Genomic DNA, 26,528 nt, shown 5'->3' with positions numbered 1-26,528 from the left:
TCTCCAACTCTTCTCTGCCTCATTATCTTATCTCATATACAGCATGAGTTACACAAAGGAGTATTTGCTGCTTTCTATGTCCATCTCCACTAACAGACTAAGGGTTCCTGGAAGGCAGACTGCGTTATATATGTCTGAATATCCCAGCATATGGCAGAAATTCCTGAAGCACACAATATCCTCAGAACAAACTGGTTGAAGTTGAAACGGAATTTGTCTATCATCTTAGCCCAGGTTTTATTTTTTCTTTTTAATTGTTCTACATCATTGACTGAGTGTTTCAAAACTGCATGCCGTATAAATTTAAAAATATGATTAGGGTCACTATTTTTTTTTTCTTCTCCTTCAGGATTAATTCGTTTTTATAGAGTGTCAAGCCTTTTCAATAAAGAGACGGTAAATATTGCAAAGTTTGTGGGTCATTTGGTTTCTCAAAACTAGTCAATGCTACCAAGTAGACAGAAATCAGACATAGACAACACATAAGCAAATGGGCATGACTGAATTCCAATAAAACTTTATTTACAAACACGGCAGTGCACTGGATTTTGCCTGTGGATTATAGTTTGCTGGACTTTTTTTCTGGACATATAATACAAGTCCCTTTTTTTCTATTTCCAAGTCACTCAGATAATGTAAAATCCTAATAATCAAATGCCCTATTGCTCTGCCAAACAATTTTAAATTGCAACCAAATGCTTAATATTTGTGAACATCCTTGTGGAATCTGATTTGTAGTCTCTCATCTTCTGACAGCAATTGGTATAGGTCCATTAGAATGCAACCAACAAGGACAGAAGATAGCAGAAAAAACAAGCAGCGGAGCAAGTGTCCACAACCCTTGACTCTGATGGGCACAAGCATAGGTCTAATCACCAAGAAAAGAGGTTTAGAAACAATGTCTCATGATATCAGAAGATGTTATGTCCCCGCTTTATGCTAGCACGTCATCTGATACAGAATAAAATGCAGTAAATCAGGGAATAAATGATGAGTACAGGGGATTCTGGCTCACAAAAAAATCATTTTCAGCATGGACTGCCTGAGTTTATGATAATATTGACATCACCTTCAAGAAATTCTCCCTGTTTTTTTTCTTTAACTCATCTATGGAGTGATAACATTTTCTTAGCTGTTTTTGTCTCCATAATTAAAATAGGTATTAGTGCCTAAGTGAATTCTGTAGTAAGGATATAGCAAAATGCTTGCCATATAGAGGGCATAACAGTTTGTAGAATGAATGGATGGATGGGTGCAAAGCATCAGACAGACTGTTTCAAGTGAGAAATCTATCCTAATCTGAAACATACCATTAGGTAGGAACTCTAGACAGACAGATGGATAGATAGATAGATAGCTTTAGCTGTAAATATTAAATAATAATAGAGACATAGAAACTGGACCAGGTGGAAGCTTAATAATTATTACCTATAACAGAGGAATTCCCTCAGGAAGAATTTACCTAAGCCTTCTATGTGCTTCCTTGGTTCCTTGTTCATTATGACATTTAGCTTAGGAAGTTGGAATTAGTTATTTCTGCTTTGTCTCCATTTCTTAATCATGAGACTCTTGAAGACAGGAATCATAGTTGACTCAGGAATTATAGTTGTTTCATCTCTCTCTCTCTGTCTCAGACCCCAATGCATTTCTTCTATGACTCACTGCAAGGCTTTATATAATAATAAAAAAAACCTTCACAACTATTTGAAGAATAAAGGATTTTGGATGCCTGGCAAAAGAATGTAAGTGCTATCACTTCAGGACTACCAAGATGGTATTTCTGTAGCTCAGAGTTTCACCTGCGGTTATCACTTCCCACATGGAAAGGGACTGGGTTTCACTGCAGGAGCTCTGAGTTCTATTGTGGTTAAGTCCAGTCCCCTTTGGTGAGGCTGAGATGAGGACTAGTCTGGATACAACTCCTGAAACTAAAGGTGCATTTAATCACAGTGATGTAGCTGTCATCCAAACCCTGGAGGCCACTCTGGCAAATCATCCTAACCCCTTTGTCCAAGGATATATTTTTCTTTGGCTTGAGTGTTTACAATGTAACCATAATCCTAGTTAAGCATCATCCTTTACCTGTAAATGCTACTGTCAGAGCATGACATACTGGAAACTTAAAGCGATTTTAAATGTAGGGCTTTGAGAAATAAAAAAACTAATTAGCTTCTCACTATCAATTTTTTTTTGCATTTGAAATTTCCTTTGTTGAGTTTACTTAAAATATGGAATATCCTTTGTGAAAATAGAACATTCCTGCTATTAAACTGAAAATGACAATGACGATAGCACTTTGACAAGATAACACAGTGATAAAAACATTTTGTAGCAAACACTTCATATGCCAGAATTAGAATCAAGCAAACACTCTTTTCCTTTCCTGAAGCATTACAGAAAAGAGGAAAAACCTTTTTAGAGAGGAAGAAAAAATATTTTTTGACATGTGCATCTTAGCTTGGTTACAAGAGCTAAGAAACCAATACAACCTAGCAACATGCTGGCCCAAACTGGCCAACAATAAAATAGAAAGGGGAAAAAATAAACCTCCAGTGCCAGATCCATCTCAAGTGGAAATTTTCTTGGTGCTTGAGCACCAGAGTCATCATTAAACTCTGGAGAAATTCCCCAGCCTCAGGAACACTGGAAACAAATACCCAAATGAGGGTACTATTTATTTAAAATAAGGGTACCATACTGAAAGTGATTCAAGAAGTATGAAGGCTAGAGAGAGCAAATGAAGGAATGAATGAAGGAGAGACCAACAGAACAGAAGACAGAGATCTTACTGCAGTGGGCCAGAGATGATATCTGGGTGTCTGGATACGACGTGAGTGCAGGCATACACATGAACAGCTCATGGTTCCCCACCAATCCTCCTTGATGAGTATTCATTGTCTGAAATGGAAACCTCATAAGCCAGTTATGAGCACTAAGCAGGATCTAACTTCCCATCCTGATTTGGCATTATGTAAACCTCTGTGAGCTCAATGGATTCCCAGGGGCCTAAGGTCTTCATCTATGGAGTGGGAGTAAGGCATGATCCTTTAGGAGCCTTTGCTAGTGGTGAAAAGAATTCACCATCCCTATGTAGCCCGTAAAGACTGTAGAATCACATGATGGCTCGTTTTTTCTAAGTAATACTTAGTGAAAGTTTAATCTAAAGTCAACTACATCATGTGCTCAAGTCAACTAAAGTGCTACTATAATGCAGAGCACCAACATATTAATGGAATATGAGGAAGGTTCCATTAAAATTTTCCTATTTATGTAGTGTTCTGTTGTCCAAAAAGTACTTTTTCATTGAGTCTCATGTTTGAACCTCACAACGAGCAGAGTGAAAAAGGTCTAATGATTATTCCAGATTTACAAATGAAAACATTGAGGCTTAGTAAGACCCAACGATGTAACTGAAGACCCATCTTTGACCACAGGCCTTATGTGCTGACCATATCCCACAGCTTTTTTCATCCAGTCTTCCCTCACCTTTAATTATGAAAGAGGAACACTTTTTGAGAAAAATATGCTAAAGTAGCCACGACAGAGCAGAGAAGGATCAGGTCAGGACAGCTGTGATACATTACAGAAATGACCGGCAGTGACTCTTCTACAAAGAACGTGTTTGAGGTAAGCTCAGGTGCTCAGATGCTCTCTCTTAAATCCATGCAGACAGGGCGGAGGTGATGCTTGTTCTGAGGTCCCCATAATAGCCAGGATTAATGTGAATGCACTCTCTGTCTCACATCCACACCTCCTTTATTGTCTCTTGAAAGTACACAAAGGGGACCATAGGGAATGGCAGGGAAAGGTTTCTTAACCTTGGAAAGGCATTAGTACCAGCTGTGTCCTGAGGTATAAACACGCTAAGTCAAACAAAACCCAAGAGAGGGCAGGAGAAAAGGAACAAGTGAATCAAGTCTTCTGTTTACAGTCCTTGCAGGCAAATATTTTTTTTTTCAACTAATGAAAGATCCATTCATGAAGCCCTATCTCCCAATTATGCGGGCACTTTCCAGCAGGCACTGCAGCAGACGCTCTTTACCGGATCAAGCCAGGCCCCCTGATACAGTGAGCCCTGTGTGAGGACCACAGCTGGCATCCCAAAGTCAGCAGAGTCCTGCACAGGGTGGACCCAGGTCGGGGCTGGATGGTGGGAATTGCAGAGTGTTCACCTCCACCCTCTTCTGCAAGTGAGCTTACACAGGGAAATCCAGAGTAGAAGTGAACAGTTCAAAACAGGGGTTCCAACTGTTAAGAAGAAGGGTGAGTGGATGAAAAGAAGTAAATATTAGTTGAATACCTATTATGGGCCAAGAACTAGGCCAGACACTGGCATGTTATCTAGCTCAATTAACAGCAACACTCTGCTTGGCACATATTCACAGTAAGACTCAGGCAGGGGAAGCAACCTAGCTAGACGCAAATGTCCAGGAACTGGCAATGAGATGTGTATTGAGGTTGCAATGATTCCAGAGACTGTATTTGTTTGTTCCTTTTATAGCTTCCTGATGATTTGTTCGGTTTATGCATCTAAGCTTCAGCACCATGTGATAGAAAGGGAACTTGTGTTTTGTTCCTAGCTGAGAAACTTTTTGGCTTTCTGCCAAATGTGGGGCATCAGTTGAGGTGATTTCTAAGGAACATTTAAGATCTGGTAATGTTCCAATTCTGTGGCACATAGGAGCTTTTTGTACTTAAATGTAGCAAGATATCAGTGGTTTTGAGGTTGTGCCCCACAAAATACCAATTTGCTTTGGGTAACTCTATATGCACATCCTTGCCTTTATGGGCAACCTGACTCCTATGGCCTCAGTTGCATCATTAGTAAAACAGATAACAAAAACTCTGCCTACAATCATTCAAAAATTCGCAGGGAGAACCAACTGAGTTTATAGTACTTTGTATGCAAAGAATTATTTTACAGATAAAATCAGCATCATTGTTCTTCCAGGGGCTAGCTTATAGGGTTCCTGATCATTCACTGGTAGCCAGGACTGCCTCAGTAAACAGAACTTTGGGTATGGTTCTGTTTACCATATTATGCTCCAGGTGACCAACTGAGGTTCTGGCTGACCACCCTTGGTCACTCCCTGACTAAGGAATAAATCCTGAAGGAGAAAGAAGAAAACATTGATACTTGTACCCTAGGGTGAATGAATGAAGCTATGAAAGTATCTGTCCCTAGCAGGTTGCCACACAATATCCATAATATCATTTCTTCCTAACAACCACCCTGATAAAAGGAAAAAATATTTTCTTCATTTTACAGGTAAGGACATACAACAAAGTCAAAATCGGAAGAAATCTTAGACATGATTTCATTTATTTCTCTGTTTAGATTTAGGAAAACTGAAAGCCAAGTCTTGGAATATGTAGGCAAAGCTTTAAAATATAAAGAAAATATAAAGATAAGGTCAGAATTCTACTTTTACCTAATGATTATAAACATTTTTTTTCCTGAAAATTTTGCTTAGATTCAGATTCGTTTGTCTGGTATAAATTATTTAAGGAATTTATTTTCTGTTTTTTTTTTTTTTTTTTGAACTGGTATTTGTCAATCAGGGCATGACAAACTTTGCAATCCTCTCAGGGTAAAAGAAGTATATAAAAATTTTCTTATAAATGCACTATCCCTTTAAAAATATTTTCCTATGAACAAGAAAAGAAGGGCTCAGTAGGTTTATCTGAAGCTACTCTGGGTTACAAAGGAGGGCACTGGCAAAACTGATATTAAAGAGAAGGGATCCACGTTCTCACACTGTAGGTATTACTGCGCATTTGTCTCCTAATGAAAAGTGACCTTGTACTCCATGCACGAGGCCACACCTCACATAACAACATCTGATTTTGAGCCTTACATTTCTTAACAGGGATGAGGACAGGACCCCAAATACAGATGCTTCAGATGCTTCTGAAAATCATATTTATGAAGAATTGCTTAAGCACTGAGGATGGCCATCCAAATGGAGAGATGACTGAAGAGATTTGTGAGTATTGTCTTCAACGTATCTAAAGAAAGCATATAAACAAAGGTGCTTTTCCTCTCTCTCTCCAACCCTTCCTTATTTCTTTCCTTCCATTAAGGAAAAAAAAAAGTTCTAGAACTGAGAAGTAGGACAAGGGTTTAGAAATAACGGGAAAGAGCTTTCACTTATTCAAATATAAAAGTACTTGCTTTGGAAGGTAATAAGCATCACATCACTGGAAATAGTAATTACAACGATAATAAAAATAACCAGTAACTGAGTACATACTATTTTCCAGAAGCGGCTAGGTATTTACATGTATTTCTCATTTACTCTTTACTATAATTCTATATGTAGATGCCATCGTACCATTTTGCAAACAAGAAAGTGGAAGTTTAGAGAGCTTCAATAATTCAAGGTCACACATAGTTACTAGAAAACAGAGACAAAATTTGAGTCTAACTTTGCCTAATTTCACAGTTTACACTAATCTCTTTCTTCCTGTTCCCTCTCTTGTCTGCACCCTGCACTAAGTCACAGCTACCTTGTAATAGATACGACCAACAAATACCAGGTTTGGAAGAACTGGTCACCCTTTTGTTGAGTTAATAAATCTATGTAGTAGTTGGCCATCTCCTCTCAGCATAAATTCTTTTTTCTCTTTTCTGATAAAAAATTTTGGCTTCCACATTATAAAAACCCACTCTTTTGCAATGCTCAATCACACAATTTTATTTTAGTACTTTTTTTTTAAAGCTTGGAATAAATAATAGATGAATTTCAGTGACAGGAAGAGAGAACCATTCTTAGATTACATATCAGCAATATTGAAAATATACTTTTTTGTTATACTAAGCGGCCTCCAAATTTGAGATTAATTCAGGAGTTTCTCTAATCTGAAAGGAACATCATTTCCCATATCAATTTATTTTTGTCTTTGCTCAGAGTCACAAGGTTCTCCTGAAGTCCACTAGGGTGTTCAAAATTCTTGGATCAATATTTAAGCTTCTCCATAAGATGGAACCATTTCATCCTACCAAACGTTTGTTTACTTCTTTCACTAGAATCGTTTTCTTTAGCTAAACTGGATACTCATTGATCCTGAACTTGTGAAATACATTCCCAGGGCTACTGCCTTAGATCTTTTTGTTCTTTCAAACCAGGATGCTCTAAATTGTTCTTCTATCCAAATCATCTCTATTTATTAAAGTCTAGCTCAGATCCCTTCTCCTCCAGGAATTTCTTTGGAACACAGAATAAGCGATCTTACCTCTTCATCTTTTATTAAAATATGATGATCATGAGATTCTTACTGGTAGGTATGATGTAGTTTTTCTTTCCCAGTACTAAAACTGCCTTATAGTTCAATATTTCATGGATAGTGGATGATGTTACTGATCTTTGTTCATGAAAATTCCTCTAAAATTCCCAGTCAGGAGTATTTCTGTCTTCCTTTAAGTATCAAAGGTTTTATCTCTATCTACCTTGGTACTATTTTCTACCTTGTGTCATAGCTATTTGGGTTACCACTGGGTTCTTCCCAATAGACTTCAGGTTACTCAAGAAAAACAATCTCATTGCTTTTTGTACTCCCAAACAGAAATCCTAGCACATAGATGCTACTGAAATACGGGGCATTTTAAAGTGATGGCTCAGGGGTGTCTCATGGTCTGCCAGAATCCTAACCTGCCTGAGCACAGGACAGGAGACATCACATTTATACTCCTGCACAGGACAGGAGACATCACATCTATACTCCTGGGTTGCATATACTCTGTCTAAAAAGGCGTCCAGAAAAATTTTGTTTCATTTGAAGGAATCCACAACTACTTATACTTCACTTCTTGTAAGAGTATCAGAGAGCTTCACACATGCTCATTCTCAGATTTTTATAATATGTCTTCAGCAATGCAATATTATCTCTCTTAAGTCATTCAGTGGTGAGACAGTATTTCCAGCTGATGAATCTTTAGGTGCATTACTTATTTAATTGAATCTAAAAGCCTAAGACAAATGAAGAAGTGACAGTCTTGGAGCTTAAAATGCGCTGGTATCAGCACATTTTACTCGTCTATAAATAGAAGAATAAAAATGCACCAAATTGAGTGAAGTAAGTTCTCTTAATATTTGCAGCAACCTAACTGTGTGGCCCTGGGTACAACTTTCATCTCTGAAACTTTGACTTTCTCCTCTGTAAAATGTCTGGGCTAGAATAATGAATATTCAATTTCTAGCTCTAAACATTCAAAATTCTAAAAGGAACCTATGTAGTAAGAATCAAAAGTTTCCTCTCATTCATTCCTAGTCTCAAACTCGCTTCTTCTTGTACCCAGGCTAGAGCAAAATATTTCAGTGGTCAGAAACTGTAAATTCTTTTAGCATTTTGGCACTTTTATAACTAAAACTCAATTATCAGGTTAATTTTTTTTTTTTTTTTTTCCCTGAGATGGAGTTTTGCTCTTGTTGCCCAGGCTAGAGTGCAATGGTGCGATCTCAGCTTACCGCAACCTCTGCATCCCGGGTTCAAGCAATTCTCCTGCCTCAGCTTCCCGAGTAGCTGGGATTACAGGCATGTGCCACCACACCCAGCTAATTTTGTATTTTTAGTAGAGACAGGGTTTCTCTATGTTGGTAAGGCTGGTCTCAAACTCCCAACCTCAGGTGATCTGCCTGCCTCGGCCTCCCAAAGTACTGGGATTACAAGTGTGAGCCACCGCACCCGACCGATTATCAGGTTACTTTTATGGCGTCCATCACCCACAGCATGGCATTTTATCCCAATTGTTGACCTCTCGAGTTAAAGATGTCATCACGTCAAATAATAAGTCTCAGGGATAAAGCTAAAATACTCTGAATCTTTAACATTAAAAGCTTAATCTCCTAAAGGGAGACTTCACCAAATACTGTATGAGGACATTTATTCCATTTCTTAGTCCGGCACTGTGTGTGGCTTCAGGAAAGTTGTTGACTACTAAACGTTAACCAAACATCCTATTTTTAGAAGAATATTTAGCTCCATCTTTATAGTGTCTGGACCTGTAACTATCCATTTCTCTAACATTATGCTGAGCCACATGAGAAAATTAATACAGTGATAATATTTCCAGGGCACACTGAGTCACTGTCCAATGTCTAAAATGGGAAATAAATAATTTATGAGGATTTCTTAGCTCAGTGAGAAGAAGGGTACTTGACTACTGGTTTTCTGAAATAAACCTCAGGGTTTAACTTTGGAGGAAATACTCTATTCCCCAAAACTGGGGATGTTAGCTTTAAAAAAAAATTCCACTTCAGGCTCATGAATATGAAGTAAGCATGGGCAGAGGTCAGTATCACCAATAATTATCAAGCGCAACTGCTATAAAAGCAAGGATGCGGTTTGCTTCTGATGGTAATAGGCCTTCTTTGGGAAATGAAAGATCAGGTCCGTTCCATCCGGTAACCAGCCACGGGAGAGGCTAAGCATCAAAGACCTCCAGATTCAAATCCCAGGGCACACAGAAAGCAGGGAGTATCTATCACAACAGGATGAATGTCACAGCCATTGTGGGAGGCTGCCTAGTCCCCATGTGAATTAACAGAAGTGTTGTGTCTATACTTGGTCCATCCGAAACCTTCCTTTGCTGCCAACTTTACCTCAAAAAGAAAACAAAGAAGAAAAGAAAATAATAGTTACGCTCCTGGATTCTGAGTCCTCACAGTGCTGCTGCACAAAATTATTTTAATGGCAGGCCAAAGAGTCTTGCAAAACACATAACGAAGCCATAATAAAATGGGATACGCATCCTGCTGCTCCGATTAGACCACTTTTATTCAATAGTTGTAACTACTGACTTCTTTTTCCTTTGGTATTAGGAGCCTTATTACTGTGCTGAACATAACATATCTCATTTTGTTTTCCTACCTGTGCTTGCCTCTCTTACTGATGACTGAAATTTGACATTTATGAAATCACATAAAAATACTGTATAATCCTCCCCACTAACTCCTCCCAAATCGTATAAAAATTTTCAGAGGACAATAGAAAGATGTACACTTCTATGCATGTGTCCTCTTCTCTAACCACTTCTAACTGACATTCTTCCTCTCACTCTCTCGCTCTGGCTGGAGAACACACTGTACTTTGGAGATAATTGACTGTGGAATATGATTATGTTTATTCAAAAACAGGTCACACAGACTGCAATTTGAGAGTCTTCCTTTATCCTCTTTACTTATTTTCATCCAAGGGAAATGCATAACACTGTTTCCTGCAAATCAGAAATGTGGAGCCTTAATTACTTCTTTAGATTTAACCTTCTGAGAAAAATCCACTGCAAATGTACCCTCCTCCCTTGTGATTGGTGAGATTTGGAACATTCATCTCAGATTCTCGTTTAGAATAAACTAGAATGAGAGTGAGTGTGCACTCACATCATTCTAACGGTATGTTCTACTGTTTCTGAAAGAACACATTATGGCATTTGGCCTTATTTTTTGGAGAATAATACAAATAGTAATTTCTGTATGGGAAGTTGTGATTACAATAATCAGTTGTGTTATTAATAATCACTGCCATGGTATAGACATGTAGACAGATTGCTCTTTGGCTTGAGGTCAGAGCTTTTTCTCCAGTGGCCAGTTACTGTCATTCTGATATATTCAAGTTAAAAAAAAAAATTCCAAAAGAGCTATATGGTAAGGCAATGAGACTCTTGCTATGGGAAGAGTAGCCCATATAAATCACTTCTATTGTAAAAAAGATACCCATATTGCATAGGTTGGATTTTCATAAATTAAGGTGACTTTTATGGGATACCATGAAGGATCTGTTTCTTTTTTTTTTTGTCCCAAACTTTTTTTTTATTATTATTATTATACTTTAAATTTTAGGGTACATGTGCACATTGTGCAGGTTACTTACATACGTATACATGTGCAATGCTGGTGCGCTGCACCCACTAACTCGTCATCTAGCATTAGATATATCTCCCAATGCTATCCCTCCCCCCTCCCCCCACCCCACAACAGTCCCCAGAGTGTGATGTTCCCCTTCCTGTGTCCATGTGATCTCATTGTTCAATTCCCACCTATAAGTGAGAATATGTGGTATTTGGTTTTTTGTTCTTGCGATAGCTTACTGAGAATGATGATTTCCAATTTCATCCATGTCCCTACAAAGGACATGAACTCATCATTTTTATGGCTGCATAGTATTCCACAGTGTATATGTGCCACATTTTCTTAATCCAGTCTATCATTGTTGGACATTTGGGTTGGTTCCAAGTCTTTGCTATTGTGAATAATGCCGCAATAAACATACGTGTGCATGTGTCTTTATAGCAGCATGATTTGTAGTCCTTTGGGTATATACCCAGTAATGGGATGGCTGAGTCAAATGGTATTTCCAGTTCTAGATCCCTGAGGAATCACCACACTGACTTCCACAATGGTTGAACTAGTTTACAGTCCGACCAACAGTGTAAAAGTGTTGCTATTTCTCCACATCCTCTCCAGCACCTGTAGTTTCCTGACTTTTTAATGATTGCCATTCCAACTGGTGTGAGATGGTATCTCATTGTAGTTTTGATTTGCATTTTTCTGATGGCCAGTAATGATGAGCATTTTTTCATGTGTTTTTTGGCTGCATAAATGTCTTCTTTTGAGAAGTGTCTGTTCATGTCCTTTGCCCACTTTTTGATGGGGTTGTTTGTTTTTTTCTTATAAATTTGTTTGAGTTCATTGTAGATTCTGGATATTAGCCCTTTGTCAGATGAGTAGGTTGCGAAAATTTTCTCCCATTTTGTAGGTTGCCTGTTCACTCTGATGGTAGTTTCTTTTGCTGTGCAGAAGCTCTTTAGTTTAATTAGATCCCATTTGTCAATTTTGTCCTTTGTTGCCATTGCTTTTGGTGTTTTAGACATGAAGTCCTTGCCCATGGCTATGTCCTGAATGGTAATGCCTAGGTTTTCTTCTAGGGTTGTTATGGTTTTAGGTCTAATATTTAAGTTTTTAATCCATCTTGAATTGATTTTTGTATAAGGTGTAAGGAAGGGATCCAGTTTCAGCTTTCTACATATGGCTAGCCAGTTTTCCCAGCACCATTTATTAAATAGGGAATCCTTTCCCCATTGCTTGTTTTTCTCAGGTTTGTCAAAGATCAGATGGTTGTAGATATGCGGCGTTATTTCTGAGGACTCTGTCTGTTCCATTGATCTATATCTCTGTTTTGGTACCAGTACCATGCTGTTTTGGTTACTGTAGCCTTGTTGTATAGTTTGAAGTAAGGTAGCGTGATGCCTCCAGCTTTGTTCTTTTGGCCTAGGATTGACTTGGCGATGCGGGCTCTTTTTTGGTTCCATATGAACTTTAAAGTAGTTTTTTCCAATTCTGTGAAGAAAGGCATTGGTAGCTTGATGGGGATGGCATTGAATCTATAAATTACCTTGGGCAGTATGGCCATTTTCACAATATTGATTCTTCTTATCCATGAGCATGGAATGTTCTTCCATTTGTTTGTATCCTCTTTTATTTCATTGAGCAGTGGTTTGTAGTTCTCCTTGAAGAGGTCCTTCACATCCCTTGTAAGTTGGATTCCTAGGTATTTTATTCTCTTTGAAGCAATTGTGAATGGGAGTTCACTCATGATTTGGCTCTCTGTTTGTCTGTTATTGGTGTATAAGAATGCTTGTGATTTTTGTACATTGATTTTGTATCCTGAGACTTTGCTGAAGTTGCTTATCAGCTGAAGGAGATTTTGGGCTGAGACAATGGGGTTTTCTAGATATACAATCATGTCGTCTGCAACCAGGGACAATTTGACTTCCTCTTTTCCTAATTGAATACCCTTTATTTCCTTCTCCTGCCTAATTGCCCTGGCCAGAACTTCCAACACTATGTTGAATAGGAGTGGTGAGAGAGGGCATCCCTGTCTTGTGCCAGTTTTCAAAGGGAATGCTTCCAGTTTTTGCCCATTCAGTATGATATTGGCTGTGGGTTTGTCATAGATAGCTCTTATTATTTTGAAATACATCCCATCGATACCTAATTTATTGAGAGTTTTTAGCATGAAGGGCTGTTGAATTTTGTCAAAGGCCTTTTCTGCATCTATTGAGATAATCATGTGGTGTTTGTCTTTGGCTTTGTTTATATGCTGGATTACATTTATTGATTTACGTATATTGAACCAGCCTTGCATCCCAGGGATGAAGCCCACTTGATCATGGTGGATAAGCTTTTTGATGTGCTGCTGGATTCGTTTTGCCAGTATTTTATTGAGGATTTTTGCATCAATGTTCATCAAGGATATTGGTCTAAAATTCTCTTTTTTTGTTGTGTCTCTGCCAGGCTTTGGTATCAGGATGATGCTGGCCTCATAAAATGAGTTAGGGAGGATTCCCTCTTTTTCTATTGATTGGAATAGTTTCAGAAGGAATGGTACCAGTTCCTCCTTGTACCTTTGGTAGAATTTGGCTGTGAATCCATCTGGTCCTGGACCCTTTTTGGTTGGTAAGCTATTGATTATTGGCACAATTTCAGATCCTGTTATTGGTCTATTCAGAGATTCAACTGCTTCCTGGTTTAGTCTTGGGAGAGTGTATGTGTCGAGGAATTTATCCATTTCTTCTAGATTTTCTAGTTTATTTGCGTAGAGGTGTTTGTAGGATTCTCTGATGGTAGTTTGTATTTCTGTGGGATTGGTGGTGATATCCCCTTTATCATTTTTTATTGCGTCTATTTGATTCTTCTCTCTTTTTTTCTGTATTAGTCTTGCTAGCGGTCTATCAATTTTGTTGATCCTTTCAAAAAACCAGCTCCTGGATTCATTAATTTTTTGAAGGGTTTTTTATGTATCTATTTCCTTCAGTTCTGCTCTGATTTTAGTTATTTCTTGCCTTCTGCTAGCTTTTGAATGTGTTTGCTCTTGCTTTTCTAGTTCTTTTAATTGTGATGTTAGGGTGTCAATTTTTGATCTTTCCTGCTTTCTCTTGTGGGCATTTAGTGCTATAAATTTCCCTCTACACACTGCTTTGAATGCGTCCCAGAGATTCTGGTATGTTGTGCCTTTGTTCTCGTTGGTTTCAAAGAACATCTTTATTTCTGCCTTCATTTCGTTATGTACCCAGTAGTCATTCAGGAGCAGGTTGTTCAGTTTCCATGTAGTTGAGTGGTTTTGAGTGAGATTCTTAATCCTGAGTTCTAGTTTGATTGCACTGTGGTCTGAGAGATAGTTTGTTATAATTTCTGTTCTTTTACATTTGCTGAAGAGAACTTTACTTCCAAGTATGTGGGCAATTTTGGAATAGGTGTGGTGTGGTGCTGAAAAAAATGTATATTCTGTTGATTTGGGGTGGAGAGTTCTGCAGATGTCTATTAGGTCCGCTTGGTGCAGAGCTGAGTTCAATTCCTGGATATCATTGTTGACTTTCTGTCTCGCTGATCTGTCTAATGTTGACAGTGGGGTGTTAAAGTCTCCCATTATTAATGTGTGGGAGTCTAAGTCTCTTTGTAGGTCACTCAGGACTTGCTTTATGAATCTGGGTGCTCCTGTATTGGGTGCATATATATTTAGGATAGTTAGCTCTTCTTGTTGAATTGATCCCTTTACCATTATGTAATGGTCTTCTTTGGCTCTTTTGAACTTTGTTGGTTTAAAGTCTGTTTTATCAGAGACTAGGATTGCAACCCCTGCCTTTTTTTGTTTTCCATTTGCTTGGTAGATCTTCCTCCATCCTTTTATTTTGAGCCTATGTGTGTCTCTGCACGTGAGATGGGTTTCCTGAATACAGCACACTGATGGGTCTTGACTCTTTATCCAATTTGCCAGTCTGTGTCTTTTAATTGGATCATTTAGTCCATTTACATTTAAAGTTAATAGTGTTACGTGTGAATTTGATCCTGTCATTATGATGTTAGCTGGTTATTTTGCTCATTTGTTGATGTAGTTTCTTCCTAGTCTCGATAGTCTTTACATTTTGGCATGATTTTGCAGCAGCTGGTACCAGTTGTTCCTTTCTATGTTTAGCGCTTCCTTCGGCAGCTCTTTTAGGGCAGGCCTGCTGGTGACAAAATCTCTCAGCATTTGCTTGTCTGTAAAGTATTTTATTTCTCCTTCACTTATGAAGCTTAGTTTGGCTGGATATGAAATTCTGGGTTGAAAATTCTTGTCTTTAAGAATGTTGAATATTGGCCCCCACTCTCTTCTGGCTTGCAGGATTTCTGCTGAGAGATCCGCTGTTAGTCTGATGGGCTTCCCTTTGAGGGCAACCCGACCTTTCTCTCTGGCTGCCCTTAACATTTTTTCCTTCATTTCAACTTTGGCGAATCTGACAATTATGTGTCTTGGAGTTGCTCTTCTCGAGGAGTATCTTTGTGGCATTCTCTGTATTTCCTGAATCTGAATGTTGGCCTGCCTTGCTAGATTGGGGAAGTTCTCCTCGATAATGTCCTGCAGAGTGTTTTCCAACTTGGTTCCATTCTCCCCATCACTTTCAGGTACACCAATCAGACGTAGATTTGGTCTTTTCACATAGTCCCATATTTCTTGGAGGCTTTGCTCATTTCTTTTTATTCTTTTTTCTCTAAACTTCCCTTCTCGCTTCATTTCATTCATTTCATCTTCCATTGCTGATACCTTTTCTTCCAGTTGATCGCATCGGCTCCTGAGGCTTCTGCATTCTTCACGGTTTTCAGCTCCATCAGCTCCTTTAAGCACTTCTCTGTATTGGTTATTCTAGTTAGACATTCTTCTAAATTTTTTTCAAAGTTTTCAACTTCTTTGCCTTTGGTTTGAATGTCCTCCCATAGCTCAGAGTAATTTGATCGTCTGAAGCCTTCTTCTCTCAGCTCGTCAAAGTCATTCTCCGTCCAACTTTGTTCCGTTGCTGGTGAAGAGCTGCGTTCCTTTGGAGGAGGAGAGGCGCTCTGCGTTTTAGAGTTTCCAGTTTTTCTGTTTTGTTTTTTCCCCATCTTTGTGGTTTTATCTACTTTTGGTCTTTGATGATGGTGATGTACAGATGGGTTTTTGGTGTGGATGTCCTTTCTGTTTGTTAGTTTTCCTTGTAACAGACAGGACCCTCAGCTGCAGGTCTGTTGGAATACCCTGCCGTGTGAGGTGTCAGTGTGCCCCTGCTGGGGGGTGCCTCCCAGTTAGGCTGTTCGGGGGTCAGCGGTCAGGGACCCACTTGAGGAGGCAGTCTGCCCGTTCTCAGATCTCCAGCTGCGTGCTGGGAGAACCACTGCTCTCTTCAAAGCTGTCAGACAGGGACATTTAAGTCTGCAGAGGTTACTGCTGTCTTTTTGTTTGTCTGTGCCCTGCTCCCAGAGGTGGAGCCTACAGAGGCAGGCAGGCCTCCTTGAGCTGTGGTGGGCTCCACCCAGTTCGAGCTTCCTGGCTGCTTTGTTTACCTAAGCAAGCCTGGGCAATGGTGGGAGCCCCTCCCCCAGTCTCGCTGCAGCCTTGCAGTTTGATCTCAGACTGCTGTGCTGGCAATCAGCGAGACTCCATGGGCGTAGGACCCTCCGAGCAAGGTGCAGGATATAATCTCGTGGTGCGCCGTTTTTTAAGCCCATCGTAAAAGCGCAGTATTCGGGTGGGAGTGACCCGATTTTCCAGGTGCCGTCAGTCACCCCTTTCTTTGGTTAGGAAAGGGAACTCCCTGACCCCTTGCGCTTCCCGAGTGAGGCAATGCCTCGCCCTGCTTCGGCTTGCACATGGTGCGCGCACCCACTGACCTGCACCCACTGTCTGGCACTGCCTAGTGAGATGAACCCGGTATCTCAGATGGAAATGCAGAAATCACCCATCTTCTGCGTCGCTCAGGCTGGGAGCTGTAGACCGGAGCTGTTCCTATTCGTCCATCTTGGCTCCTCCCAGAAATTCTTAAACATAATCCAGGGATCTGTTTCTTAATCTGAATACCACCCTTCAATTTCCTTTTCAAAGATCTAGGCTAGGCATTGGGTAAAATAGGTGACTCTAACACAAAGAGTTTATTACTTGCAAGCAGCTTCTCCACATAGTCCTTTTTCCAGTAATCTGACACCACTTTTTATCAGCCCGGTGACTGGAATTTCTCCAACACTAAATTCATATCAGGAATTGGAATTCACTTCAATAAACATTTACTGAGTGCTTATTGTGCCACTGGGGAAGTGCTAAGTTAAGGAATAAACTCATTTAAACTCGACTAAAGAACATATCATTCTCCCACACCCCAGGACATCTTCTGATTTCTCACTATATCAAATTCCAAAACCAGAACTTCTAGATTCTGATACATTAGGAATGAGAGCTGAGATGCTGATTTTTTGAGACAATTTCCACTCCTCAAAACACGAGGAATGGAGCCTCTTAGAGGCTCAGTAGCATTGTGTGTATTTCCCTTGCACACACACGTTCAGTTCTCACATGGTTCGGAACGCCTTGTCTGAGCATGTCAAAATAATCTGAATAAGCCTGTTCTCACAATATTTGTGGACAGACTAGAACGAAACGTACTGGTAACCTCTTGAGAACAAGCTGTCTCGTGAGATTTATGCTCCACAGTTCAAAGGAAAGGAACTTAGAAACATATCCAAACTCTCAGTATTTATCTAGATGCAACGACAAGCTTTCTAAACTGTCCCCACTGATGCCCAAGAAGCACTATCACAAAATAGAACCTTTCAGACAATGCAGCGTGTGAGTTAGAGACTTCTGAATGCCTAGAGGCATCAGAAATCTAATCGTTCTCCTAAATGTCTATGAGATTAATATCAAACACAAAATACATATTTTAATAATATAATTTAAACATGGAGCCCATAAAGTTTGCAACTCACAACAAGAATTATTTTACTCTAGTTGTAACTCTTCTGCCATGTCCCACATTAGGGAGATGGAGTGGTTGACAAGAACCAGATCTAGAAGGACGGCTGCACAATCTCTTTCTGGTCCCTATTCTATCCTCGATGCCAGTGGTCCCCAACCTTTTTGGCATCAGGGACCAGTTTTGTGGTCTCCAATTTTTCCGTGGATTGGGGCATGGGGATAGTTTCAGGTTGATTCAAGTACTTTACATTTATTGTTCATGCTATTTCTATTACTATTACATTGTAATATATAATGAAGTAATTATACAACTCACCATCAGTGGAATCAGTGGGAGCCCTGAGCTTGTTTTCCCAAAACTAGATGGTCCCATCTGGGGATGATGGGAGACAGTGACAGATCATCAGGCATTAGATTCTCATAAGGAGCACGCAAAATAGATCCCTCGCATGTGCAGTTCACAATAGGGTTCACGCTCCTATGAGAATCCAATACTGCTGCAATCTGACAGGAGGTGAAGTTCAGGCGGTAATGTGAGTAATGGGGAGTGGCTGTAAATACAGATGAAGCTTCGCCCACTTGCCCGCCACTGACCACCTGCTGTGCAGCCCGGTTCCAACAGGTCATGGACTGGTAGACATCCATGGCCCAGGGGTTGGGCACCCCTGCTCTGTGCCTGTAGGACCATGAGCAGATGACTTCAGGCCTCATTCTCTTCATCTATTTCTTCTGTCACTGAAACCTTTGAGGGCAAGGGATTGTGTCTTCTCTACCTCCATTCCTATCACAGGGCCTGGCACACAGTAAGTGATCAATAAATGTCTGCAGAGCAAATGAGAAAAATAATAGCTTTAAACCAGATACTATATAAATTCCCCTCCAATGCTAAAGTTAATTTGGCAAAGAAAATATAAGAGTGGTCATTTGAATCGCTGAGAAAAGAAACGAAAAGAAAGAGAGCTTTGATTCCAGAATCTGAGACACTAAGTGCTTCCCAGTATTTTCTTTTTATTAAGGTTTATGTAACTATTCTTTATATGGAACATTTTCATGCAGACTTTTGTGTAGATCCCCTTAAAATATATCTTGTGTTGACCGACAGACTGATGGTAGTACAGTTTTGGTCTAATCAAATTATGCATTTTATCTGATAGTTCCATGGCAGAGAGAGTAAGCCATGTCTGGAACAAAGTGAAAAATGAGATCAGAAGGTTAAAGGCCTTCAAATTATTTCCATGAGCAAAAGAGTAAAAAGGAATAACTCTATAGTACATTATACAACATATTGAAGAGGCATCAGTCAAAGATGGAACTGTGATAACAGCTTGAAGAATGATATGAATGATATATAGATGATATATAGATGTACTTTCAATTGCATCCCTGCCATTTTACTTGTAAATATTGTGACTGTATTACCTCCATTTGGCAAGAGTGACAGATTATTTTTGTTAGCATGCCCCTCCTCATTCTATCTGATTTTATTTTAATAAACTCATGCCATTAGAATATGTTATCTGGAAAAAAATCACAGTGGGAAGAAAAGATGAGAGTGTTCATTCACTGTAGACAGAGGACCAGGGTTTGTATAGTCTTTCTTATTGTTACTCCAAAGAATGTAGTTCACAGCCATTCTCATCGAGAGGTGTGCTAATACTGCTCACAGGAATGCTGTCTGCCACCAGTAAGCCTTACAATACCAGCTATGTAAGTAACTGGTTATTAATGCTTTTGCTTCTCAAATTACAGCAAGAAGAGTGATAGAAGCCTTGACAAAACAACACAACAGCATTTACATGGTCTATGTAAAGAACTGTGTCTTAGCAGTGATGTGGGAGGTGACCCGGGTGGGTTCTGTTTAGACTGGTTGATGCCTGTGTGCTACCACCATATGTGGTGAATTTTACTGCACAGTTCCCTGTTCTCAAGTACTCATAGCCCAGTATGATAGTGACAACATATCTTGTTCAAGATTGAAGTAATCAACACATCTATATGACTTGGAAGAATCATTCAAAGACTGAACACTCAGATATCCCTACTAGTTCTGTCACTAGGTCACACTGGGTGATGGCTGGCCAACAACTTTCCTCAGATTGCATAAATAATATAGTATGTTAGACTTTTCTCCCTCTGGGTCAAGGAAAGTTCAAAAGGAAGGCCATGCTTCTATGTCATCTATGAGAGAGAGAAGAGCCACCAGAATAAACAAATAAGCAGCAAATGGGGGATGAGAAAAAAGATAATGAAAACGAACGTGGGGTAGAGTTGAGGGCTAGCAAGAGAGAAATGGAGGAAGACAAAAGGGGCGCTACAGAAGAACTACCAAATACAACTGAAGAATACCTTCCACTTGTCCGTAAGTGTTAGTATTGAAACGTAGAGTCTTAGTGAAACAGTTAACGTAAGCCCTTTTCTGGTGACTTGGATAAAGCTTAACTCTTTCAGATGTTGTCACAGAAACAGCTTAAGGGGTTCCAGAACAGAAATGTGACTGGATGTTCTCAGCTTCAGCTGAGAGAGGACATTCTCCAAAGGAACTGAGGTGGCCACAAAACCAGAGTTTCTTTTAGTACATTTGCTTTGCCATTACCCAGGCCAAGTAACCAAAAAACTTTAACTGTTACAGATAGAGAATACATGTGATAGAAGTCCCACCATGTGCAGCACCAGCACACTGGAATGCCTTTCCATCTCCCAGTCTCCCCACCCAGGCCCTATCCTACCGGTCCTATAGGTTAGATCAAATGCTACTTCCTCATAAAGGTTTTCCTGAACATTCAGCTGAAGGTGGCCTTTAAATCACCAGGATAGCTAGTAGATTTTATTTGTAACCACTTAGGTTACCCATTACTTTCTACGCAGTGCTGTAGACATCAGCATATGTATCTTATTCTTCAACATAGGGTCTAGAATATACTATACACTAAATAAATGTTTGAGGAAAAGACAGAGGTAAGGAGAGAGGGAGGGAAAAAAGGAAAGGAATAACTATTTCTGAGGAAGTATCCAGAGTAAAATAAATACTTTTAAATAAACATGCTTTGACGAGGAAGGAAATGAAGCTTCAGGGGCCCTCATGTACACTGGCCCCTACTAAGGTCTTGGGAGGGGCCCAAGCTGTATGTTCACTATGGTTCTTCTACTCTGTCTTCTGTGTACGCTCATGTAGGGAAATGTTAGAATCAACATGTGACCTTTGAGACTGGTTAAGAAAGGTTGAGTCAGGGAGACATTTAGCTGAGTGTCATGGGATATATCTACATGGTCTGCAGTCACTATGGTGTGTGCTTAAGTCATCACCCATCGTCATTGTATAGGAATGAGTTCCTGGAATGCTTCAATGTGCCTGGGCCCATTACTGTCCTAGCTCTGTGACACAGACTTGTGGGACCAGAAGTCACATGTCATTAATGTGTCCTATAACACCCAGCATGGAAATTAGACTAGTAGAGGAGAGAAATAGGAGTAAAATGCATAGAGACAGCAATTGAGTCTGCTGGAAATTCAACCAATAGTCAGATGTGTAAAACTATACATGTGGAGTACTACTTGGTTTTCGATGATGCAAATGGAGATACTTTCTCTTTAGGAATGTGCTTAGTAATGCACTGAACACAATTATAAATGCACTGCCGACTTGATTTTTCTTTTTGATGCTAATTGCCCAAAATAGAACTCATCAGCTATGAACCTGCAGTAAGAGTAAGGGTGTTGTAATAGCTCACAAATAAAAGAAACTTTATAGGAGTGTCCCCAAATTTGATTATCTTAAATTTCAAACAACAATACTAATAAAAGTTGTGCAGATTAAAGGCAGTTTTCCAAACTTTTAAAACTATAATAAAAAATGTTTATCACTCAGGCTAGAAGAAAGATAATTTTTTTTCTAAGTATAAAATTATTTTCTTTCTTTTTCAACTTTTATTTTTGTTTCAGGGGATACTGTGCAGGTTTGTTACATCGGTAAGTTGTGTGTCCCAGGGGTTTGGTGTACAAACTATTTCATCACCCAGGTAGTGAACACAGTACCCAATAGATAGTTTTTCGACCTTCACCCTTCTCCTAGCCTCTACACCAAGTATGTCCTAGTGTCTATTGTTCCCCTCTTGGTGACCATGTGTATTCAGTGTTTAGCTCCCACTTACAAGTGAAAACATGTGGTATTTGGTTTTCCGTTCATGTTAGTTTGCTAAGAATAATGGCCTCCAGCTCCATCCATGTCCCTGCAAAGGACATGATCTCACTCTTTTCATGGCTGCACAGTATTCCATGGTGCATACATACCACATTTTCCTTACCCAGTCTATTATTGATGGGCATTTAGGTTGACCCCAGGTCTTTGCTATTTTGAATAGTGCTGCAATGAACATACAAGTGCATTTGTCTTTTCATTAGGTTTCTGCCATTACTTTTAATGGCAGAAACCACAATTACTTTTGCACCAACTTAATAGAACAATTTATATTCCTTTAGGTATATACCCAGTAATGGGATTGCTAGGTCAAATGGTAGTTCTAGTTTACATTCTTTGAGAAATCCCTGAACTGCTTTCCACAGTGAGACTGAACTAATTTACATTCCCAACAGGAGTGCACAAGCATTCCCTTTTCACCACAACCTTGCCAACATCTATTAATTTTGACTTTTTAATAATAGCCATTCTGAGTGGTGTCAGAGGGAATCTCATTGTGTTTTTGATTTGCATTTGTCTAATGATTACTGATGTTGAGCATTTTTTCATATGCTTGTTGGTTAATTGCACATCTTTTAGAAATGTCTGTTCATGTCCTTTGCCCATTTTTAAATGGGGATGCTTTTTGCTTGCTGATTTGTTTGAGTTCCATATAGATTCTCAATATCAGACTTCTGTCAGATGCATAGTTTGCAAATATTTTCTCGTATTCTATAGGCTGTTTACTCTGTTGATAGTTTGTTTTGCTGTGCTGCAGAAGCTCTTTAATTAGGTCTCACTTGTCAATTTTTGTTTTTGTTGCAATTGCTTTCGGAGACCTCCTATGAAATTTTTGCCAAGGCCTAGAATAGTATTTCTAGAATAGAATTTCCTAGGTTTTCTTCTAAGATTTTTATAGATTTAGGTCTTACGTTTAAGTCTTTAATCCATCTTGAGTTGACAAATGTTGAATATCAATGGTTGTAGGTGTGCAGCATGATTACTAGGTTTCTCTAGCTACTTTCACTGGTTTATGTGTCTGTTTTTGTACCAGTACCATGAAGCTTTAGTTACTGCAGTCTTGCAGTTTAATTTGAAGTCAGGTACTGTGATGACTCCGGCTTTGTCCTTTCTGCTTAGCATTGCTTTGCCTATTTGGGCTCTTTGTGGTTCCATATAAATTTTAAAATAGTTTTTTTTTTTCTAATTCTGTGAAAGATAATATTGGTAGTTTGACAGGAATACCACTGAATCTATAAATTGCTTCGGCCAGTATGACTGCCCAAAATTTTAACAATATTGATTTTTTTCCTATCCGTGAACATGAAATGATTTTCCATATCTTTGTTTCATCTCTGATTTATTTCAGCTGTGTTTTATAATTCTCATTATAGAGATCTTTCACCTCCCTGGTTAGCTGTATTCCTAGGTGTCTTATTCTTTCTGTGGCTACTGTGAATGGGATTGTGTTCCTGATTTGGGTCTCAGTTTGGACATTATTGGTATATAGAAAGGCTACTGATTTTTGTGCACTTATTTTCTGTCTAGAACTTTGCTGAAGTTGTTTATCAGATCAAGGAGCTTTTAGGCAGAGTCTATGGGGTTTTCTAGGTATACCATGACATCATCTGCAAACAGAAATAGTCTGACTTTCTCTCTTTCTATTTGGAGCTCTAGAATTTCCAGTACTATGTTGAATAGGAGTGGTGGAAGTGGGCATCCTTGTCTTGTTCCAGTTCTCAAGGGGAGTGCTTCCAGCTTTTGCCTGTTCAGTATGATGCAGGCTGAGGGTTTGACATAGACGGTTCTTATTATTTTGAAGTATGTTCCTTCAATTTCAAGTTGTTGAGGGTTTTTAACATGAAGCGATGTTGAATTTTACCAAAACCCTTTTTTGCATCTGTTGAGATGACCATGTGGTTTTTTGTCTTTAGTTCTTTTATGTGATGAATCACATTCATTGATTTGTGTATGGTGAACCAATTTTGCAACCTATGGCTAAAGCCTATTTGATTGGGTTGAATTAGCTCTTTGATGTGCTGCTGGATTCAATTTGCTAGTATTTTGTTGAAGATTTTTGTGTCTATGTTCATCAAGGATATTGGCCTGAAGTTTTCACTTTTGGTTGTTCTATCTCTGTCAGGTTTTGGTATCAGAATGATGCTGGCGTTATAGAATGATTGAGGGAGGAGTCCCTCCTCCTCGATTTTTGGAAACTATTTAGTACGATTGGTACCAGCAATTCTTATTACATCTGGTAGAATTCAGCTGGGAATCCATCTGGTCTATCCAGAACTTTTACTGGTTGGTAGGTTTTTTATAACTGATTCAATTTTGGAACTCATTATTGGTCTATTCAGGATTTTAATGTCTTCCTGCTTCAATCTTGTGAGGTTTTATGTTTCCAGGAATTTATTCATTTCTTCTAGGTTTTCTAATGTATGTCTGCAGTGCTGTTCATAAGAGTCGCTGAGGGTTTTTTGTATTGCTGTGGGGTTGGTGGTAATGTACCCTTTGTCATTTCAGAGTGCGTTTATTTGGTTCTCTTTGTTTGTTCTTTATTAATCTAGCTAGTAGTCTGACAATCTTATTTATTCTTGCAAAAAAAACCAGCTTTTGGTTTTAGTGATCTTTTGTATGGTTTTCATATCAGAATTTTGTTCAGTTCAGCTCTGATTTTAACTATTTATTTTCTTCTATCAACTTTGGAGTTAGTTTGGTCTTGTTTTTCTAGTTCCTCTAGGTGTGATGTTAGGTTGTTGAGATTTTTCTAACTTACAGATGTAGGTGTTTGTCTCTACAAACATTTTTCTTAATACTGCTTTAGCTGTGTTCTCTGGTATGTTGTATCTGTTTTCATTAGTTTCAAAGGATTTTTTTTATTTCTGCCTTAATTTCATTCTTTAGTCAAAAGTCATTCAGGAACAAGTTGTTTAATTTCCATGTAATTGCATGGTTTTGAGAGATCTTAGTATTGACTTATATTTTTATTGCACTGCGGTCTGAGAATGTGGTTGGTATGATGTCAGTTATTTTGAATTCTTTGAGAATTGCTTTATGAATGGGTGTGTAGTCAATCTTAGAGTGTGTGTCATGTGCAGATGAGAAGAATGTTTATTCTGTTGTTGTTGGGTGAAATATTCTGTAGATGTCTCATAGGTCCATTTGGTCAAGTGTTGAGTCCCAAATATCTTTGTTGGTTTTCTGCTTTAGTGATCTCTCTAGAAATGTCAGTGGAGTGTTCAAGTCTCCCACTATTGTAGTTCTCTAATAACCTGTTTTATAAATCTGGGTGCTCCCTTGCTGGGTGCATACATACTTAGAACTGTTAAGTCTTCTTGTTGAATTGAACCCTTTATCATTAGGTAATGCCCTTTTTTTGTCCTTTTGAATCATTGTTGGTTTACAGTCTGTTTTGTCTGAAATAGAATAGCAACCTCTGCTTTATTTTGTTTTCCATTTGCTTGATAGATCTTTCTCCATCCCTTTATTCTGAGCCTAAAGGTGTCACTGCATGTGAGATGGGACTCTGGAAAACAGCATAGAGTTGGGCCTTGCTCCTTCATCCAATTTGACACTCGGTGTCCTTTAAGTGGGGCATTTAGCCCACATAAATTCAAGATTAATACTGATATATAAGCATTTGATCTTGCCATCATGTTGTTACCTGGTTCTTATGTAGACTTGATAGTATAGTTGCTTTATAGTGTTAGCAGGCTATGTACTTAAAGGTGTCCTTGTAGAAGTAGGTAACAGTCTTTCATGCTTATCATTCCCTTAAGGACCTGTTGTAAGGCAGGACTGGTAGTAATAAACTCTCAGCATGAAATTATCTTTGTATTCTCTCTGCAGAAAATATTATGAAATTAGGTTGTACAGTTAGTTAATCAATGAATATGCTGCTAAAAAATGTAAGAAAAAGTAATTGGAATTTAATTCATAAGAATGTTATTTTTCAAGATTTTTGTGATTTTTGAGGTATTTCATAGCTTTTATTAATGTGATTTTTGAGGTATTTCATAGCTTTTATTAATTTATAACATGTTGCATTTCCTCTGTCATTTAAAATAAATATTCATTTGCCTACATAATTGTTATGAGCTGAGTCATGTCTCCCTTCAAATTAATATGTTGAAGTCCTAACCCCTAGTATCTCAGATTGTGACTGTATTTGGAGAAAGGGCCTTTAAAGAGGCCATTAAGTTAAAATGAGAGCACTAGGGTGGACCTTAATCCAATACGACTGGAGTTGTCCTTATAAAAAGAGGGACTAGGACACAGAGAAGCAGGGGAAAGACCATGTGAGGACACAGAGAGAAGGTGGCCATTTTTATCCAAGGAGAAAGCTCTTAGAGGAAAGCAACCTTGTCAGTACCTTGATCTCAGACTTCTAGCCTCTAGAATTGTGAGGAAAAAAAAATCTGTAGTTTATGTCACTCAGTTTGTGGTACAGTTGTCCCTTCATATCTGCAGGGGATCAGTTCTAGGACTCCATGCAGATGCCAAAATCTATGGATGCTCAAATCCCTTATATATATGATATGCTATATATGTAACCTACACATATCCTCTTACATAGTTTAAATAATCTCTAGAT

At 38.9% G+C, this 26,528-nt stretch overlaps 1 protein-coding gene and 1 long non-coding RNA gene across 17 annotated transcripts in view; one reads left to right on the top strand and one right to left on the bottom strand.

Annotated features, from left to right (window-relative positions):
• LPP (LIM domain containing preferred translocation partner in lipoma) overlaps nt 1–26,528 on the bottom strand; it is a 726,282-nt gene that overhangs the window by 228,637 nt on the left and 471,117 nt on the right. The window lies entirely within an intron of this gene.
• The window catches only part of LOC107970867 (uncharacterized), a 71,093-nt gene continuing 49,605 nt past the window's right edge, over nt 5,041–26,528 (top strand). Inside the window, exons 1-2 of the long non-coding RNA XR_008547186.2 lie at nt 5,041–5,269; nt 5,871–5,987. This is a non-coding gene — a long non-coding RNA (uncharacterized LOC107970867). The remainder of the gene's footprint in view (nt 5,270–5,870; nt 5,988–26,528) is intronic.

The sequence above is a fragment of the Pan troglodytes genome, chromosome 2 (genome assembly GCF_028858775.2).
Source record: "Pan troglodytes isolate AG18354 chromosome 2, NHGRI_mPanTro3-v2.0_pri, whole genome shotgun sequence".
NCBI classification, from domain to species: domain Eukaryota; kingdom Metazoa; phylum Chordata; class Mammalia; order Primates; family Hominidae; genus Pan; species Pan troglodytes.
The sequence above is the reverse complement of the archived record's forward strand: the minus strand, read 5'-3'. Positions and strand labels throughout refer to the sequence as shown.